This window comes from Mytilus edulis, chromosome 7 (assembly GCF_963676685.1).
Source record: "Mytilus edulis chromosome 7, xbMytEdul2.2, whole genome shotgun sequence".
NCBI lineage: Eukaryota > Metazoa > Mollusca > Bivalvia > Mytilida > Mytilidae > Mytilus > Mytilus edulis.
This window is the reverse complement of record NC_092350.1, coordinates 10,378,896-10,401,827: the sequence shown is the minus strand read 5'-3', so window position 1 is coordinate 10,401,827 and position 22,932 is coordinate 10,378,896.

Here is a 22,932-nt window from a genome sequence, read left to right as displayed (position 1 = left end):
TGGACGGGTACTATTATTATATTTATTAGTATTATTTGAGCCTGGAAGCAATTTTTAAGCAAGAACAACTTAAGCTGAGATTGCTGTTCGGGGTGAGCCAAGGCTCCGTCTTGAAGGCCGTACTTTGACCTATAATTATTAACATTAAATACATTTAATAAAGTGACCGCTGATTTTTTTCTCAATAAAATCAGTGGCTAAAAATTACCCGTTTTCCTTCGATTTCCTTACTTAAAGAAACATCAGTATTGCTGGATCCTGGAAGCAATTTTTATGCAAACAATTATTATCTGTATTTAAATTTTTTTTTGTTAGAAATCAAACTGGTAAGTTTAAAAAATACATATCGTAAAGCAAGATCATAGAACGCAAGATTTTTTCTTATCGAGAACCTTGAATTTCAATATTATTGAAAGCTGAACAGACATGTACATTTTGTATATAACTACAACCAGGGACTTTCTATAATAGTATATACTTAGTATAGAAAGTTTTTGCTACAACGAATGGGAGTGTTTATCTACTAAAGTATTGAACATAATACTCTCGTAAGATCGGGAGACAATAACAAAAATGATCCAACAGCTGATTCAGCCGGTAACGAATTTCCGATATCATAAAAGATTCCAAAAAAAAAAGGGAACTTCATCTGCTTAATTGAGCCCCTAAATAAATTTGAATCTTGTAATATGTGTTCTCGTACAAAAACTGAATAACACTGAGACGGACGGCTACACGAAAAAGAATTAAAGAAAAATACTGAAACGGTTCACTATCGATCAAAAATTCGGAAAATTACAGAAATATCACGTATCATGATACAGCTGTTAAGGAAGGTGGCTTGTCAGGTTTTGGATTTTTTGTCAGATTTTCAGAATCCTCTGGTTTTATCCATTTGAATGCCTTGAACAAATTTGCCCGGTGACCCCCATTTTTCGTTTTGAAATTCTTTAACATGTATAATGATAAACCGATAATCTGTAAATTAAAGTCTTATAAAATTTTAATTACTTTTTAACAGTTTTTGAGAACTTTAACTTGTCAATGATAAACCTATGAAAAGTCAAGAGAAAAATATTTTCCCGCTAAAATTTCAATGGCTCATATCTCGAAAACAAGCATGATGACCTATATATTTTTTTTTTGCTCTTTGGATTCCTTTATTAAGGTCAAGTGATAGTAAATGAACGCCGTCTAGCGGATTCCGCGAAATATTGCGACGTTTTGTACGAATTACGTCCCTTTGACCAGATTTTGCAATGTTAAAATTTCAACCGGCGACTTTTCAATGGGACAACGGTAAATCTGACGGAAAGTATGTATCTTCTAGGAGAATGAACTTGTTTGCTAAAATTGAAGAAATGCTACAGGATTTTGAAAATGAATATGAAAACAGTCATGATTACGACCTTCAAAACGAAAAACAGGTGTTTGAGTTTGGATATCTGCCGACCAGTTAAAACAAGTGTGAAAACTGTTGATCACTGTTACTCACCACTATTTCTACATAATTGTGATGAGGAAAAACAGTGCGGTCTCGACAGTATATTGAACTCTGATACAAAATAGTACTTTTGATGTCATTGTTTACTTAAACTAACCAACAAATATGCAGAATTGAAACTTCTGGTGAAAGGGAAATATATTTAGACCATTTTGAGTCAAAATTCACTTGTCTATGAGTTTGCGTTAAAAATTCAGGATTAATGCGCTTCATAGTACACTAATTTAAGATTTCCAGAAAACAGGGAGTTATTTTGGTAGTACCTGTGTTTTCAAGATCAGAAATTTCATATAAGACTTTAAACATTGGTTGAAAATTGGCATGTAGAAAGGTGATACATGTACAATTCAGGATATACCTGGTTTCCTTGAAACTTAAGGTAAAATATTTAGATAGCTGTGAAAATTGCAAGATTCGGTTGAACAGATAGGGATTTTTAATTGGTGGTTTGACACCTTTATTTTCGTTTTCCTCCCAAAATAACACAAACTGAATAATCATAAGAAAAGATGACAAATGCGACTATACCTATATAGAACACAGAGGCATGATGATTAATTCATTGTAGAAAAAAGAGAAGCGACACACAAAATTAGGTCTTCTCGTTCATTAGTATAGATTCTATAACTTTTCTTTTACAGTACTTTGTATATCCCCATCCCTTTTTCACTTGAATTATTGTCAGCTTATTCGAATATGAGCATGTGTTCTGGAACGTTTGAAATAAATGCAATTCATCTAATGTTTGAATGTAAATTTACACAATTATGTAATTATAAACATTTAGCATGTTTTAAAAACAGGAAGAAATGTTTATAAGCGCAACACACGGTATTTTTGGACAAGAAATCAATTTTTCTTACACTTTTAAAATTAAAATGAAGTAAAACAAGAAATCAATGTGGTTGACGCAACAATGACAATCTGTTACACAGAATAATAGTGGTGCATTTCTTTCCAGTGGGTCTCAATCAACACTGATTTACAGAAATCTTGGTAGGAATTTAGTCTTAGATGCTTGATTTTTTTATGGCACCCTCAACGGAGTTGGGGTGACATATTGTTATTCTACGTTTCTTTTTTTTCTTTTTATTATTTTTATTCTTCCACACATTTTGTCCATGCTATTTCTCGGAATTGGTCAGACCAATGTTGATGGAACTATACCATAATATGAACCGCCATGTGAAGTTGTGCAAGAGACATTGGAATGGTAAAAAATGGCCGCCGTTACCATGGAAACTGCAAAAATGTAAAAAAAAATCAAAATTCTAATTCTTTCTTTATAAGAGGCAACCTCTTGAAACTTTATTTAAATGTTGGCAGTGGTGCCCTAAGGAACCAACAGTACTTAGAATTTTCAAAATGGCTGCCATTGCCATGGAAACTTGGGAAAAGTTTAACATTGATCCTATGGGAAAAAACATCAAAGCAGAATTTTTTTAAGGAATATAAGTTCAAAGTGGAACAAATTTCATGTATAGATATAACATGGCATAAGTCAATGTTAAAACTGTTTTTGGAACTTTCGAAAAGGAAACCGTTACCATGGAAACAGCAAAAATGTCCAAAAATCTCAAAATGCTCCAAACTTAATGAAACTCATTATATATGATCAATGGCAAGTAAGGATAAGACTTTTGATTTTGGAATTTCCAAAATGGCCGCCGTTGTCATGGAAACACAAAAATTGTAAAAAATTGAAAAATGCTCAGAACGTTCTGAAAATTTTCAAATAAATATGTTGTAATGTATTTATGTGTAAATACTGTTTTTAAATTTTGAAACAGGCTGCCGCTCGCCTGGCAATGTGGGAAGGGTGCCATCCGCTATTGCTTGCAATGGCAAATCTAGTTATAAGTTGTTATTGGCTTTGAACAAGCTGTCAGTAACTGCGTGTAGTGGCGGGTACAGAGGGGGGCATGAGGGCGAACGCCCCCCTTTTTGCTTGGACTTAGACTAGACTTCGTAAACTTTGCCATTTCCCGTGTATTTAATTTTTATGAGACATTTCTTTTCATATACAGATTTTTTTTCGCCAGTATTTACTGATTATTTCAAAAGTGAAACTACAAAATACTGAACTCCGAGGAAAGTTCAAAACGGAAAGTCCCTAATCAAATGGCAAATTCAAATGATAAAACACATCAAACGAATGGACAACAACTGTCATATTCCTGACTTGGTACAGGCATTTTCAAATGTAGAAAATAATGGATTGAACCTGGTTTTATAGCGCTAAACCTCTAACTTATATGGCAGTCGCATCACAGTAGAGTGATTCGGTATGGTTGAGTTGACCAGTTCGTCGAAAAAACGTCACTCAGTCATTTTGAAATTCAAATTACAGGAACACATTTGCAATTCTGAGCATGAAAAATCATGACACCTTCAAAGCGACAAAGGAGTGAGCAAGAACGTATTGACTTCTATTTCATAATTCAACCAAAAAAAGTTATACTCTATTATAATCTCATGAAAAAAGTTCCACATTAATATTATTTACCTACGAAATTATGTTTAACCCCAAACGCCCGCGCCTATCTTAAAATAACATAGCTGAATAATTATCCCCAGTCAGTATAAGCTCTGGATAGATTTAAAGTGGAAGGTTCGAGCCATTGTTTGAGGAGGCAGTCTGAGATCTGAGAGTCTGGCCGTATTTAGATTGAAAACAATAATCTTGTCCACTTTTTGGCTAATAGAAACGAAAATTTCCAACAGAATAATAAAGCATTAAATGAACATAATAAATAAAAAACGGGCGTATTTTTTTCGGGACGGGGGTTTGCATGAACTGATAGAATGAAATTCATAACAGTGTGGCCATTGATTGCCATATTAAATTCATTCATTGACTGGGACAATTTAGGTGAACGTTTTTATGTAACGACCACTGCTCACTATGTACTTTTTAAAGACACTTAAACTATGGGTCCACCAAAGGTCCTCAACACCTTAATAAAGTAATTCGAAAAATTAATCAGGAATAACACGATGTTTTGATTTATATCAATTGTATAAATCAAAATATAAAGGTTATTTCTGATTAATTTTTCGAATTATTTTACAATTAAAGGCGTTAAGAAACCTTTGGTGACTCTACAGTTTAAATGTCTATCGTAGGTACGTCATGAACAGTGGTCGTTACAGACACACGTTCACGTAAATTGTCCCAGTCAATGGATGAATTTAATGTGTCAATCAATGGCCACAGCCACACTGTTTTGAATTTCATTCTATATCGAATACTTTTATCAAGATCAGACTGCAACCTGCCTGCTGGTGTGGCCTTTATGTCTCCATTTGTCGACCGTCATTCACAAATTCGTTGTCGTTTCAGACTCATTCATAGCCTTTGGTTAATTTTCAATTGTGTTGGGTAAAACATATCAACCAAACATTTGTATAAAAATTGCTTGTTTGTCTTTTTTAACTCGTATCGCTCGTATTGTAAAATTCATCGAATAGCGCGGTGTGTATCTTAATTACAACAAGAAATCCGTGAGTTTATGCTAACTTAACATACAACAAGCGAGAATTTTCCATGTCTATCCCACATCAAATATATCAGTTCATAGCTTTTGACCCATACTATAATTTTATGAAAGACAATTTACGGGGAGAATACAACATCAAAAATGTCCAACTCTTACACTTAACAGCAACTATTAAATATACATGCCCCACAATAGAACCGTTTAAAAAGTGCATTTTACACTTATTTTATGTTTTTTAGCCAAAAAAAGGTCCTAAAAAACTTCGCCCCACTTTGCAAAATCCTGGATCCGCCCCTGTATTCTATATGTAGTATGTCAAAACTGTCCATACAAAAACCCTATATTCACTTGGAAAAGACATCGTGTAGCAGGAAATAAGCAGAATGGGGGGGGGGGGGGGGGGGGGAGTTTGGGACATTAATACTAAACTTAGTCTTGTACGGTAAGACTAGATATCCCCTAATTTTGAAAATTATCACACCATTCGGAACAATTAAAAATATTTTCAAAGTAGCGAAAACACACTATTTTTTACGTTGAGATGCATACTCAAGAGACAACCTACCGTGCGCTGCCTATACAATAAAAAATTGTAATATTTTGACACAGAGAAAATAATTTCGCTCGGGCTCATTTCTTAAAAAGTCTTAAGAAACCTCAAATTAAAAAAAATAATGCATATGCTTTTTTTTTTTATAACTGAATGGATAGTTTTCATTATGTACATATACTTTTTTCTTAAGAAAATTCTTTAATTTGTTCATATTTAAAAGAATTTTACTTTATTTTTATTGCTTCCTTCCAGGCCTTGCGGTCATAAAACTTTCGAGTCAGTTTTTTTGTACTCATACTCAAAAATCAACCAATGAAATTGCTTGATTTCTTGTTTCGAGCATGATTTTTGTGCTCCAAGCACTGAGCAAAGTTTTATGCCTTCAAGCCCATGCAGCAATTCCCCAACATATTTTCCGTATGCAAAGTGACCTCAGTGTGACCCATCTCGTAAAAATCCGGAGATCGCAATACGCATGAATGTCCTTAAAATAAACTATTATCTGATTGTACATGTTAAATACATGCTCAATATTCATGCTTTTTGTTGATTGTTGACAAACAGGTGACAATCGTTCATATTTAAACTTCAGCTTCAAAACACGAACTTTAATTACCTGCCATATTTTCACAACAACACTGACCGATTGAAAAAAAAATGACGATTATACGAAATTTATGCGAAAAAAATGATAAAATCGTGCACAGAAGACTAGTAAGTTTATGACGTTTGTATGCATTAGTTCAAGAGTTGGAATAACATTATTTTTCACTCGTTTATTATGACTTTAAGATCCTGTAGTAGCACTTTCTAGGGCTTATTAAAACACAATACGTTTGTTGAAGGTGGTTCCTTTTATTTCTGGACTAACTTCAGGATAATAACAAATATATAAAAAGATACCCTACAAAATAAATACAATAGTAAGACTCTGACCGTTTATCAAATAAATAATCTGGTACATAGGTTTCTATCCATGTATTATGATAAACAAATGTTTTACTATTTGAAATATAATTAAAACTGTTCTGCAAGTATTTACAACAATATGCTTATATTGTTGTGCGTAACTGACAAAGTCTAGTACATATGCACTTAACGACTCGTATTAAATAAACAAGTCTAATATACGAAAAATAACTAAAGCGGTTAACACAAACTTTAACATAAGCAAATTAACAAAACTAAAAGCAATAGCTGCATGCTGTATGAATGCCGTAAGCACAAAATAGCAACAAACAAAAATACGAACATTACAAAAATAACACTTAGCTTACCTCGCATGAGGTGCAAAGGCCTCCTGATTCATCTATATGGAAATTAATTCACATCATCCCAGGATTACTTAAAATATACCTATATAACAAATAAACAAATTGTAATCCATGTTTTACTGTAATAAAAACCACCTATTTACGATTTGTACTCTTAGCTAAAATAATCAATCAATACACGTAACTGTTATTATGTTTATATCTTTACCTTTAAAAGTATTTAACACATTCATTCCGGAACACTCGAATTCTCATACAATGTGTATTAGATTCATAATTTACCAAATTAGTTAAAAGTACTATATTTGTGAAAATATGTAAATAACGTCTCTTAAGCAATTTAATCAAACAGATAATACTTTACTGTACTTTATCTATTTTATATCGTTTTAAAGCATTCATCTCGCATTCAACATTTACACATCGGCCTTTTCATTCTAAACAGTCATTCTAGGTAAAATAATAAATATCTGGACTATTAACGTATAATTAGTAATAGAGAAATATAACTGACCTGAATACAGAATAAAGAAAACTAAGGGACCGTTCAATATTTATCAGATGGATGGGCCGGTGCAAAATGGGGCGGGGCAAGCACTTTTTTTGTGGAAATATTTGGATGGGCGAGAACTTTTTTTAATATATATAGTGGATGGGCTAGAACTTATTTTATTTGAAAAAAATTTCTTTCAATTTTATCGGTGTGTAGGAAATTCCTTTTGCAGGCACAAAAAACAGAAGGGACATGGTCTCAACAATAATTTTCAGTTTAGGCCAAATCCAGATAGTCATCTTTAAATTTTTTTATGACTTTTTCAAATCAACATGGATTTTCATAAAACTCTACAATTATTTCATTTATATATTGATCTTACAGAATACCAGGTTGTTTGGTAGTTTGGTGAATTGCTGTCATTCTATGGATTTAAAAAAATAGGTTAAAAAAAAGCTAAAATTTTCAGTTTTGGCTAAATCCAGATAGTCATCTTTAATTTTTTTCATAACTTTTTCAAATCAACTGGCATTTTCATAAAACTCTACAATTATTTCATTAATATATTGATCTTACAGAATACCAGGTTGTTTGGTAGTTTGGTGAATTGCTGTCATTCTATGGATTTAATAAATAGGTTAAAAAAAAGCTAAAGTTTTCAGTTTTGGCTAAATCCAGATAGTCATCTTTAATTTTTTTCATAACTTTTTCAAATCAACTGGCATTTTCATAAAACTCTACAATTATTTCATTTATATATTGATCTTATAGAATACCAGGTTGTTTGATAGTTTGGTGAATTGCTGTCAATCTATGGATTTAATAGAAAGGTTAAAAAAGCTAAAATTTTCAGTTTAGGCTAAATCCAGAAAGTCATCTTTAATTTTTTTTATAACTTTTTCAAATTAACATGGATTTCCATAAAACTCTATAGCTATTTCATTTATATATTGATCTTACAGAATACCAGGTTGTTTGGTAGTTTGGTGAATTGGTGTCATTCTTATGGATTTAATAAAAATGTTAAAAAAAGCTTAAATTTTCAGTTTAGGCCAAATCATTGGATAGTCATCTTTAAACTTTTTTATAACTTTTTCATATCAATTTAGATCTTCATATAACTCTACAGCTATCTCATTTATATATTAATCTTACAGAATGCCAGGTTGTTTGGTATTTTAATGTCAAATGTACGGAATAAATTAATAGGTGAAAAAGGGTGCATCAAAGTAAAAAATATGTCTGCCTAAATTTGCTTAAAAAGACCATAATTTCTTTTTTGAAAAGATTAGATAAAGGGACATTGGTATTTGAACTATATTTAACAGGCTGTGTTATTAAGACAATAATTAGTAATTCAGCATATGATAATATTTTTACAAGTCCAAGAGTTTTTTTTTTATCTTTTATTTGTTTTTCAATAGTCAGGATTTTACAATACCCCTACAATCACCACCTGACTATGGTTTTTGGGGTAAATATTGAAAGTTTTACAAGACTATCCATTTTGTTTTTTTTAAATTTATCTTCATAATACAAGAATATAGTTATTAAAGAAAAAAAAAAAGAATATAGCTGCTCACACTCACTCTTTCTCTCACTACTTACACACAGTCGCTGCAATCTTACCATTAGTATGCATGCATGTCTATATATAAAGTAAAAATTCAAAGTACCACTGCTCACTATAGTATAATTTAAAGTATAAATGATAATATAAATCATGAAAAAATTGTATGTAGTGGGGACCAGAATCTTTCATAAGATGCTGCCCTATTATTTTTGTTCGCAATATAAAATTCATTAGATTGGTATTGTTTTATTCTGAATTTAAGTCCTATAAAACTAGGAGCTATATTTCTTAACTTACATCTAAAGATGTAGTTTTTAGCTATAATTATTAACAAATTTATAAACAAACTCTTAGTAATAAATCCCAATAAAATTTCTGTCTTACTAATGCTGAAATGCTCATCAAATAATTTAATTTTCTGTAAAAATGACAACCAAAAATTGTATGTAACATTACAATCATAAAATAAATGTTCTATTGTTTCCTCTTCCTCATTACAGAAGGTACATAGACTTGTTTCCTTTTGCTTAATTCTATATAAAAATGTATTAGTAGGTATAATTCTATGTAATATTTTATATTGAAAATTCTTTAAATATGTATCCCTACAACATCTTTTCAAAAGAGAAAAATACTTGGACCATTCTGAGATTTCAGAATTTGTTACATCCTCCCATTTTAAAAATTTCTCATATGGGAGTATGCATATTTTATCTACAAGATCTCTGTATACAAATTTTAACTTCTTATTTTCCAAGATCCTTTTAGAAAATGCATCAAAAGGAACAAAATTTTCTAAGTTCAAATCACAATAATCTTTGATGTATTTTTTGATATATTTTGGAATGTTAGATAATAAACTATAGTATCTCAAAAAATTTTCCAAATTAAGTTTTTGTCTTACTTGTTGGAATGTTAGTAGTGATTTACTTTGACTATCTACAATGTCCCTTATAAACTGTATACCATATAACTTCCATTTCATATAAACAGGGTATTCAGATATTGGTATAAAGTTTAAAATATCCAATGACAAAATTTCTGGAACACATAACTTTGTATAAGGTTTTGCCATGTGTAGACATTCAAATATGTCTTTCCAAAATGGATTTTTTAAGCTATTAGAAATTTCTTTAATCTTATCCTTTTGTAATGTAAAGACTCTGTCACCACCTAACTGTTTTAGTTCTGCTAGTAATAAATTCTGCCAAGTACCATCTGAATTTGATAAAAATCTCTTTACCCAAGATAATTTAAGATATGTACAGAAAGACTGCAAATGCACCATATTTAATCCTCCCTGTGAAAAATCTGCAATAAGAGTACTACGCTTTACTCTATCAGTCTTACCATTCCAAATGAAATTAAAAAACATAGCATTCAGCTCATTTAATTGTGAGTGAGGTAAATTTGGCAGGGCAGTCAACAAATGTATCAGTCTCGGCAATGCCAGAGTCTTAATTACAGTAATTTTACCTAGTAATGTTAATTTTCTATGTTGCCAGCTTTTTAGTATAGCTGAAACCTCTTTGATCTTTTTTCTAAAATTAATATCAAGAATACTTTTTAAATTAAGCGAAAAATCTATTCCTAAAAGTCTAAAGTTTGTGTGTGACCACATAAGATTGTAATTTGGACACAATATTTGATCAGAATATTTTTTGTTACCAATCCAAACAGCTCTTGTCTTTGATTTGTTCATTTTCAATCCAGATAACATATAAAAAGAATCAAAACAATTGAGGCTTTCTTGTAGTGATGTCTCACTACCATCTAAAGTTAGAAAAGTATCATCTGCATACTGACTTAAAAGTGTTTGTTTTTCATTAATGAGGATACCGTGAATTTTGGGGTTTGACTTAAGTTTCAACGATAATAACTCTACACCAATAACAAACAAATAAGGGGAGAGCGGGTCACCTTGTCTGCAACCTCTCTCAAGATTGAAAAAATTTGACAAATTGCCATTGTTGATTACACAACTTTTAGCACTTTTGTAGAGAGTCTCGAACCATCTGCACATCGAAGGACCAAAATTAAAACTTTTTAATGCTTTTTGTAAAAATACCCAGTCAACAGAGTCAAACGCCTTTTCAAAATCAACTAATAAAAGTAAGGCGCTCATGTTGTAATATTCAAGATAATGCATCAAATCATACAATAATCTAGTATTCTCCCCAATGAATCTCCCCTTGATAAATCCCTTTTGAGTGTCACTAATAATAAATGGTAATACAGACTTAACTCTGTTTGCTATAGCTGCAGAAGCTATCTTAATGTCTGTATTTAATAGGCTGATAGGTCGCCAATTACCAATATATCGCTTATCTTTTCCTTCTTTTGGTATACAAGTTATGACACTTTGATATTGAAAATCTGAAAAAAGTCCAGATTCATATCCATAGAATAATGATCGATAAACAAATGGTCCAAGATCTCTCCAAAAGAATTTGTAAAATTCGACAGTAAATCCATCGCTTCCTGGGGATTTCCCATTTTTCATCTTACTCAATGCTATAGCACATTCCTCATATGTCAAGTTACCCTCACACAGGTCATGTTGTTCCTGTGTGAGGGCAACATCATGAGAAAAAAAGCTTTCACTTGAACAATCAATTTTTCTCTTTGAATACAATTTTTTATAAAAGTTATGTTGTTCTGAGAGAATCGTGGATTGGTCAGATATATGATTACCCTGATCACCAATCATTTCAACCATTGTCTTCTTTATAAAATTTCTCTTTTCTAATTTTAAAAAGTATTGGGAACATTTTTCACCATTTTCATGCCAGTTTGCCCGGGACCGTAATAGTAAACCCTCTATCTTCTGTTCTCTCATGGATTCTAACTCCACTTTTTTATCATTTAAATTGGTCTGTACAGCTTCAGTAGGGGCTGTATTCATAATTATATCTAACTTTTGTATATCTTCTTCAAGTTTCAGAGTAGCTCTTTTTTCTTCTTTTGATTTAGATATACTGTGTGTAATGGACAAGGATCGGATTTTCATCTTCAGTACTTCAAGAAAAAATTGATCGTTACAAGAAAATTGTACATGAAATAGGTCATCTCTACTGTCTGAAAGATAGAACTCAGAAACAGTATCCTTAATACACATCTTTACCTTTTCAACATATACAGTATCTCTCAACAACTGTGAATTAAACTTCCAATATCCCTTACCCCTTTTATCAAGACTGGCAGAAAATGTGAAAACAATGGCTGAGTGATCGGTTTTGTATCCAGGTATAATTTTTGCATTTTTCATAAGTGAAAATAAGTCTTCGCTCACTAAAAAATAATCTAATCGACTCTGCTTGATAGGGGAGGTTTGACGCCAAGTGAATTTTTTGTCATCTGGATGACAGGTTCTCCATGGATCTAAAAGTTCAAAAGTTTGTGAAATTTCCTCAATCTTATTACGAGAGTTCAAATTTCTATTGTGCAGAATATTATAAGTGTCCATATGAAAATCTTGTACAACATTCCAGTCACCACACATTAAGATGCTAGTATTAGTATAGCAAGAGATGTTGTGTAAAATATCACTAAACAATGATGGTTCATCAGTATTAAATCCATAAACAGTGACAAAGGTTAGCCTTTGTTCATATAATGATAAGTCTAAAACAATAAAACGACCTTTCTGGTCTATCTTAGAATCATGAATCTTAAAATCTAGACCCTTGTTAAACATCACACTAACACCAGCACTTTTATTGTTGTAGTGACTGAAAATGCATGTATTACCCCATTCATCTTGCCAAAGTTTCTCGATATCCTCATTACTGTGAGTCTCTTGAAAACAAACAATAGATGCATGTTTACCTCTTACCCAATCAAAAATATCTAATCTTTTTTTCTTGCTTGAAAATATGCCCCTTACATTCATAGATAAAACTGTAATATTATTATCAATACTCATTAAGTAATATGTTCAATCAGACAATAGAAAAGCAAAGCAGTACAATACTTAAAATAAAAATGCATACCCATACTAACTTCACATTTATACATCACAAATATACACAAAAGATGGCGCTTGAAACAATATTTAATATACATCAGATACTTTTTACAGATTGGCTTCATATGATAAATAACATATTTTTTTTATTCTGATAGTTTGGTGTTAAATGTTTTATTTTTTTTTTAAATTAACAGAAACGAGAACCTAGTATAATATTTTCTTTTTTCAATATTTATATTAATTTTATGTGTGTTGAGAACGATTTTATGATAAAAATAAAAATAAAGTTTTTGAAAATGGATAATTAGTACAATTATATAGTTAAAAATGTTTTATTCAACTCTAAGCAAATCTTTGAACATATTTTCCTTAGAAAGTTATGAGTGAAAATTTCTTATAGTATATATAATATATAATAAAACATTCTAGTAATATAGAGTTACCTCCCATTAATCAAGAAGGCTTTTCCACTATTGATAATTAGAGTTACCTCCCATTTATGAACAAACAAAGAAGCAAAAAATTACCACAATAAATAAGATAGAAAATATTTACATACTTGAAAGTTTATATGCTTGAGAGTTTTTTTTTTATTTTTTCATCTATATTGTCATAAAGATCAAATTTGATTCTGTACTCACTATCCTTCAATTTACCATATACACTACAGTTGTAGAACCAGGCATTATTTAGCATCACATTTGTATTTAGTCTAGCTAATAGTCCAAGATTTCTTTGGGTTATATCGTCATGAAATTTAATGTCATTCTTCAACCCCTTCTTACTTCTCATTATCTTGATTTTAATTTCTGTGTTACGGACCTTTGCTATCACAGGTTTGATGTAACCTTCTTTCCCTGGGATTCGATGTATTGCTATGACATCTGATGGTTCTATCTCAACATTTAAGTCTTTCTTCACCATTTTCACGAAAACATCTCGTAAGTTCTCATTTCTCTTTTCTGGAAAATTCACCATTCTTATATTATGTTTCCTGGAGTACTGTTCATTATAGTTTGCAGATTTAAGTGCATCTATGGACCTATGGTTGCAATCTGACACTTTTTCCTGAAGCTCTTCTATTTGCCTATCTTTTGTTCTAAGTCTCTCTTTGAAGTTCTCATTGTCTATATTAAGAGCATCTATCTCGTCTTTCAACTTTCCAGTTCTTTCCCTCAGTTTGGTGTTAAATTCCTCAGTGATTGACTCCTTCAGTGTAGACAAAAGCTTACTTACAATGGTTGTCACAAGATCTTTTAAGTCCTTTTGTTTGACAAGATTTTCCAGGTCAGATTTTTTAACAGTGTCTTGAAGGCTTTTTTTGATGTCCTTTAAATCTGAATGAATACTCATTAAATCAATACCCTCTAGGCTCTCCTCTGACACATCTGAGAAAGTTCTTTTGTCCCGCTTGGGTGGTGGATTTCCTTGATTAGCTATTTGTTGATCTTTCTTTGGTGCTAATAAAGACTGAACTGTTTTATTTCCATCTTTGTTCTTAATTTCCTTATTGTCCTTGGTGTTTATCTTATTGGCCAGAGGTGGTGGCATGTTTAGGTTTTCACTTTCAATACACTGAATAGTAATCACTCAAAAATGTTTTCACTATAGAAAAAAGTTTCTACAAACTGTATCTTTCACAAATTGAAATTATGTCCATAAATAAGCCCAAATCCAGGTTGTATTTCAAAAGTTGAACACTCTAGTATAAATTTTATCTCATGAAAATATCAAAAATCACTATAAAAACTGCCAAAACTGCAGAGCTAGTTTAGCTCACAACTACACTGGCGGCCATCTTGTTTTAATATCCAAGAGTTATTGTCCCTTAGTTTAAATTATTTCCTTTATTTTAAATCAATATATATATATTGTATCTGAGGCTGCAAATATAAAATCAAATATATACATGTATATTCATACTTGTTTTAAAAACAATAAAATGTATGGTTCTGATACACACATAAATTTTTATATATAAATGGAATTAACTAGCACATTTTAAATTTTGTATTTACACCAAAGTCTATTCTTTGATTTCAAGACATAAACTTGCAAACTTTCAAATTGAAAAAGAACTGTAATATTTTTTGATTGTTTTAAGCTTTAGAGGGGCAAGGACTTTTTTTATAGATTTTTTTAGATGGGCGAGGACTTTTTTTCAGAATTTAAAAGGATGGGCATTAACTTTTTTAATGAATCAATATTAAGAATGCACCGGCCCATCCATCTGATAAATATTGAACGGTCCCTAAGAAAGAATATAAGTCCAAACTTAGAATTATATCAAGCACATATCAATATGTCCACCAGTATATAGAAAAGTGATGACCAGCATAAAAGAACAAAAGAAATATAGCGCCAAAATATAATGACCAATAGAAATAAAGAAAGTGTGCGGTCCACTGAAGCATAAAAAGAAAACCTTTGAAGTAAACTACAGTGAAACCAAAGTTACCCAAACCAGTAGAAAATGTCAATAAGTTCAACTGTCAAATACGTAAATGTAATGAACAACGCATATATATATAGACTAATCAACTAATTACAATCTGTAATTAGTATACTATAGCTTCAATTAATCAATATTAATCATATAATATACAGAATACAACACAATAAACTAAATATAAAAATATACACAATTACTATACAACCTATAAAATACAGTCTACCACAATCCCAAATTCTAACTTTCAACAAGATCTTGATTTCGACGGAGAGTATATTTATCTGAAGCTGAAATGGAGTGAAGGATTTTTTGTTTGTATTTGAAAGATAGATGAATTTATTTTCTTTCATCAAGGTGGGAACTTGAAAAATCAAAGAAATTCTAATGTTTCCTTCCATCCAATTGAAAACTTAAAAATAAGAACCACGTCACCTAAAAAAAATAAAATTAAAAATGAATAAATTAAACATATTTAGGATTGGAAAATTTAGGATTCTTACAATATTCTTAATTTGAAAATGAAATTTGATAAGTATATTCTGAGACTACTATAAAATTAATTTCTTTTTAACTGACATTTATAACAACAGCCAACAAAATTTATAAAAGATTTTAACCTTACAAAAGAAATATATCTCTGATTATAATTTTAGGATAAAAAAAATATCAAATATAACTTATATCAAAAAATGATAAAATTAAATAAATAAATAAAATTATTTTTCTGATTAGTGGTGAAATATAAAGTATAACCTCTGCTTTGGGCAAACTCATAAATAAGATCACACCTGGTCAGAGGTATTAAATTCTAAATAACATTGATTCAAAATTGCAACATCTTGTTTAAATTAAATAACAAGGCCTTTCGAATATACATGTATGTACTAGATAAGTAATACATGAATTTAAGGAAAGGCTTTCTTTTTACCTGTAAAACACACATGTACTGAGTTAATTAGAACATATTAAAGTGCTTTATGTATGCCATGTTAATTTGACAAAGAAATACTTAAATTAATTTTTTAAATTTTTAATTCTTTAGTTTTCTATGTTGTGTCATGTGTACTATTGTTTTTTCTGTTTGTCTTTTTTCATTTTTAGCCATGGCGTTGTCAGTTTGTTTTAGATTTATGAGTTTGACTGTCCCTTTGGTATCTTTCGTCCCTCTTTTACTGTTACTTTGGAATACATTTCCTTTTTTTTAAAAAGGTTATCAAGGATTGGTAGGGAAATTCTATTATAATGATTATATTAAATTCATGGTTTAATAAAACAAAACAATTAAGCTCTCATTTTTTTAAAATTTATTAAGTTGTTTTATATACTATTTTATATATATCTTAACATACATGACATGCTTAATAAAAAAAAAACATTCACTGCATTATAAACTGAAGTCAACGGACAACATAAATCTATATTAGGCTTAAGTTATTAAATATTCGAAAGAAACCAACAGATATAAATTTAGGAATTCGATATACCAGATAAAAGATAACCCAAATCCATTGAAATCACTCGTAATATTTCCAATGACTCCAGATTACCTTCGTTATACAAATGAAGATAAGTTGTAAGACAAACTAAATAATTATCATAATAAAAAACAACAAATAGTAAGTTTGAATTTTGGCAATTTTTTGTCATGGATTTATTAGGACAGTTCAACTATATATCAACCGGCCTATGAATTTGCATTCATCGACAATGTCTCATTAATGTCCAAGATAAAAACATAGAAGGGCAACCATCATATGTTTTCTCCAAATGGCAACTGGGCTACCAGACGCCAACTGTAATAAATTCAGCCAAATGCTAGCAAACTTGTTTGTAAGCATCGCCAAACAAAATTTATCAATCCATGACAAAAAATTAACTTTAACACACAAAACAAATGAAAAAACCTAGGTTATGAACAAACATATTAATTGAACGGAGTTAAACAACTAAACAAAGTTCAACGAAGTATATCAACTATACTAAACATTAGTTCAACGAAGTAAATCAACTATACTAAACATTAGTTCAACATAGTATATCAACTATACTATACAACAGTTTAACGAAGTATATCAACTAAACTATACAACAGTTCAACGAAGTATATTAACTATACTATACAACAGTTCAACAAAGTATACCAACTATACTATACAACAGTTCAACGAAGTATATCAACTATACTATACAACAGTTCAACGAAGTATATCAACTATACTATACAACAGTTCAACGAAGAATATCACTTAAACTATACAACAGATCAACGAATTAATCAACTTTATAATACAACAGATCAACAAAGTAATCAACTTTACTATACAACAGATCAACGAAGTAATCAACTATACTATACAACAGATCAACGAAGTAATCAACTTATTATACAACAGATCAACGAAGAAATCAACTTTGCTATACAACAGATCAACGAAGTAATCAACTTTACTATACAACAGTTCAACAAAGTAATCAACTAAACTATACAACAGATCAACGAAGTAATCAACTTTATTATACAACAGATCAACGAAGTAATCAACTTAACTATACAACAGATCAACGAAGTAATCAACTTTACTATACAACAGTTCAAACGAAGTAATCAACTTAACTATACAACAGATCAACGAAGTAATCAACTTTACTATACAAAGGATCAACGAAGTAATCAACTTTACTATACAACAGTACAAATATAAGCAACGTGCACAACAAAACATGTATTCAACTATGTATTTACAACTAACAACAAAACTGTTGTATATTCAACAGAGCTGTTCAACTTGATGCATGCGTTTAACAACTGAAATAAATTATTCAACTGACATACAACTTCATGTGTCCATGCACGATGGCTTGCAACTTTAAACAGTTTAAAATTCATCTGGATATAAAAATCAGTTTGGATACTTAGTAAACAACTCTAATGCTGACTGAATAGCATTAATAAAAATGTCATTGCCAATATATGACAGATTCGCCATCATCAGCGAAAAGAGTTGGATGGATATCATCAAAATCAGTATGTTTAATAGCCTTGCCCTAAACTTTGTGTAGGTAAGATCTAACCCCCCTTTGTTTAAAACAGTCTGAAACTGAAATTCTCAATGATTTCCCATTTATATGGCAAAAATGAGGACCATCATTTCCAAGTCTTATTTGCAAAACGGCTTTCAAACTTTGTAGAGGACAAATCTCATTTGATTCATTTTTATTTATTTTTTACAACTAAAGTAGTGGATCTCCCTTTTTGATCAGTTTTTGAAAAAAAAATTATCGTAATAAACAGCTGATTTAAGTCAATATAAACATCCCGCCTATGTAAAACATGCTCTTGCATAACATTCGTTGTAATGGCAAATTCACTCACACGTAAAAATGCAGCAAGCTAAGTTAAATGCTGTTTGAAACAATATTGTTTCATAATAAAAAGAGCACACGTGCCTCAAAGCCACATTTAATCTAATCAAAATATCAATAGTCAAAGGTTCCCGAAAATCTTAAGAGTTGTAAAGTCAATCACAACTACCCAAAAGTTTCTGTATGATAAAAGATTTAGTTAAATCTTCATTCCCTTGAATTTAATTTGTAACTTATTCCAGATATATATGATCTAATTGTAATGATGAATAATGATTTAGTGACCAAAAAAAACAATATAACCAATAATTTGTCTGTTACTTGGTGGCCAACTTATGGGAATAGAATATTCCATCTTGAACATATTGAACGAATTCAATGCATTTTCATAAACATTTCTGGTACTTTAAGAAATTGAATAATTCAACAATTTTGAAGCTTCTATAACAAAAGATCAAGGAATTCGTGTGGAATAGTCTGTGGCGTCCGGTCGGCATTGCTCGTTACTTCTCTGAACTTCTTCATCTGTCCACGAGATAAAGCATCAGCAATAAAATTGTATTTTGAAAAAATATGCAACGCTTTAAATTGAAAATTAAATAACACTGTCAACAAAACTATTTTTCTTAACAAAAACATAACCCTGTCTTTTTTTGAAGATTTTGAATTTAAAATTGTAACAACAGCCATATTATCACAATGCAAAATTATCTTCTTATTCGTAAACCTTTCTTTCCAAAGCAATAGGTATAATTTCCAAATAAGTAATGTCACTTAATAAAACTTTGCCCCAATTATGGCCATTGTAAAATTGCCCATGGCCCATTTAAATAAGCTGCACAAACCAGTGAATGACCACCTGCACTGTCAGAATACAAATGTAAATCAGCATTTGAAACCCAATCTAAATCTTGGATATATGTATAGCCATTAAATTCTTTATAAAAATATTGCCACATATGCAAATGATCTCGTATTCCTTTGGTCAATCTTATAAAATGATAAGATTTTTTAACATTTTTAAAAGAGCCATATAGACGCCAATACCCAATTTATCTGATCTTTAAGTTTGTTTTTTTTTTTTTTTTTAACACTGGTATTCTTACCAACATCTCGTCTGAATAAATTAACAAACCTATACATTCAAGTTTTGTGCAAGGACCTTCTGGTTTTTTTTTGTTTTTTTTTTGTTTTTTTTTTATTTGCTATAGGAACTTCCAAGTTTGAACAAACTTTTGAAAATGTAGTCATAAGAAAGAGAGTCATCTTTATGAGCTTCTCCAACAAATATAAAATCATCAAGATAATGATCCAAATTTTCAGAATGCGTTTTAGTTTTAACTGACCAATGCAAAAAGGTTGAAAATTTTTAAATGTAGCACAACTAATAGAACATCCCATGGGCATTATTATTATTTTTTTTTTTGGATATAGTAAAGACCATTTAGTTTGATGCCTAGAAAATCAAAATCACCAGAATAACATTTAAGTAAAGGAAATGCCGATTTAATATTTATTTTTGCTATTAAAGCCGAATTCCCCATTTGTTTAACAATTTTGACTGCATTGTCAAATGATGAATAAGTGACCTTGGTAAACTGAGTATCAATAAAATCATGGATACTTTCCTTCGGAAGTAAGACAAATAAGTTATCAATCTAAGTCCACCAGTTTTCTTAGGAACTAAACCAATAGGAGAGCACCGAAGATTTGAAATAGGTTTATGTTTGAATGGGCCTTCCATTCGACCTAATGATATTTCATTATTCAACTTCTTTTGATCTTCAATAGGGTTTTTTTTTTAAAACAGACAACAAATTTCTATATTCACATGAACGTCTAGGACCTAATGAATTTTAAAACCATAGTTAAATCCATTCAAAAGTTCAACAGCGCTTTGTTTATCATGATATAGTTCCAGAAGCTTAGAGAGTTCATTTACATTAACCGGCGATGTTCCTAGGGCCCAAATATTAAACTAGTTCTGAAAAATTATAAATTATCTTTGCTGACAACCTCCTTTTGGGTTTTGTCTATTAACAGAGTTGTTAACAAAAGGTGAAATGTTATTTCTCTTAAGCCTAGATGGACCAGTATTACCTTCATTGTCCATAAAGCAACGACATCGTAAAGCAGGATGATTAAAACCACATTTGAGACATGCATGCCTGTATTGGCACTTGCGTTTATTGAAAAAACCTTTAAAATTAAAATCTCAGCATTTATAACCAACATTAGCCTGCTGTTGTTTTTGAGTATTGTTAGTTAAAATACGCAACCACAAAAAACCATCTATGGATGACCATTTTTCAGTATGAGCCCTTGATACTCTCAAACGAAATTGTTGGTCATAAGAATACCATTTTTCAACAGGATGATCAGCCGCTGCACCCCTAGTTATTGACATATATGAGAAAAGTGCACTTGCTTTTCCAGGATACCTTTCAATAAGGACCTGGGCATAAGCAATAAAACAATCAGTCCAATCCTCAACAGAATTAACAGTATGGTTTTTCCTAACTTTGTTTTGTATAACCAGCATACCGTCATTAATGCAATGGTGTTTTCATTTGTTTGACTGTTGAAATTGTTGTGAATGCATAAGGGACAAATCAATATATTCAAAATTCCTTAAGCTTTTGACTTATCAATAAAACAACTTCATTAAAACAAGGCAACATTAGATGTTCATCAAAAACTTCAATAACCTCACCTAAGGCAGCTAATTCAGTTTTAATCTCTTGAATTCTACATCTGGTTGCAAGGCAACTAGTTGAGGTCCATCAACACTCCTTCTTCTTACTACAGGGGCATCTTCATCAATATCAACTTTGGGACGCCTTCTGTCATTCCTAAATGGTGGTTAAAGTTGTCCCTGGGAGCCATTCTAGGACGAAGTCTCCAACCGGGTCTTGCCGACGACGCCTGCCTCTATCTCTTGGCATTGTTATAAACTATTATAATTATAAAAACAGATTAGCTACATACATCAAGTCTTACAAACCCATTCATCTTTCAAAATATAAATTCAACTTCTTATTCAATCATTCGATTTAGAGAAATGAAATACCACATGTAACCCACTACGTTGTCTTAAATAAAATTAATACATTTGAATGCATTAAACAATTGAAGTTGGTAACAAAACACAATTCAGTAAAACAAGTGCAATGTTCCTTCAAACAAAATATAACGTCGCTAAAAACGGTAAGTTAAATTACCAAGCTTATTTAATTATCCGCAAATTAAAAAACTTATAAAAGATGTACGTGGAACAAATTAAACATTAGCGGGCATGTAAATGTTAACACGGCTTACACTACAAACATGTAATTACCTGTTTAAAGAATATCGCTCATACATTACAATCAAAACAAATATATCACCTGTATTAAAGCATTTTAAATTTAATGCTATTCAATGATTAATATATGTGTGCACAAATGTAACTATTGAATAATAGTCTAGTCAGTATAAATGCTATCGAAGTAAGCGATACATTGAAGTAAGAATCAAACTATTTGCAAGAACAACTTTCAAATAAAATAAAATTATTCTTTTAAAATTACAGAAATAAAATCATTCGGAAAATTCAACTGCAACACCTATCTATCTATCACTAAAACATATGTACTTATCTTATGTCTGAATCAGCCCATCCTTTTTGTGTTCCTTCAGTTCAAATCACGCAATGAACAAATCACGAAAAGCATGCAATTTTATACCAAATAAAAGCGGGAAAACCGCTTACGAAATTATGTAGGTAAATGAAAGACGCTCAAGTCCTTCAACATTAAAGAAAAGATAACTCTAGATTAGCAGACGATAATCTTAATTTATTAAATTGATTTAATGCTTAATGATTAAATCTTATTAATGGTGAAAATAGTCCAGTTACCATAAAATACTTCCGAAATATTCATAAAATTTGAATAATATTGAAAATATTAGTCACAATTCATTTTTTTAGATTATTTGATCAGCTTGTTCTATTTATATTTTAAAAGTTGATATATATTATTATGTAAGTGTTGATTAATATTGAGTTGAAGTTATATTATGATTGATTATTGTGAAATTTTAATTTCAGAACTGTATTGAATACATTTTTAATTTCAAGTTGTTGTTCAAATTTCATTTTTATTAAAAAATTCCTAAATTGATAAAATTTAGTTAATAGATACAAAGAATAGGTCTAGTTTGGTTAAGACTTGGTCGAGTATGGTTCAGACTAGGTCGAGTATGGTTCA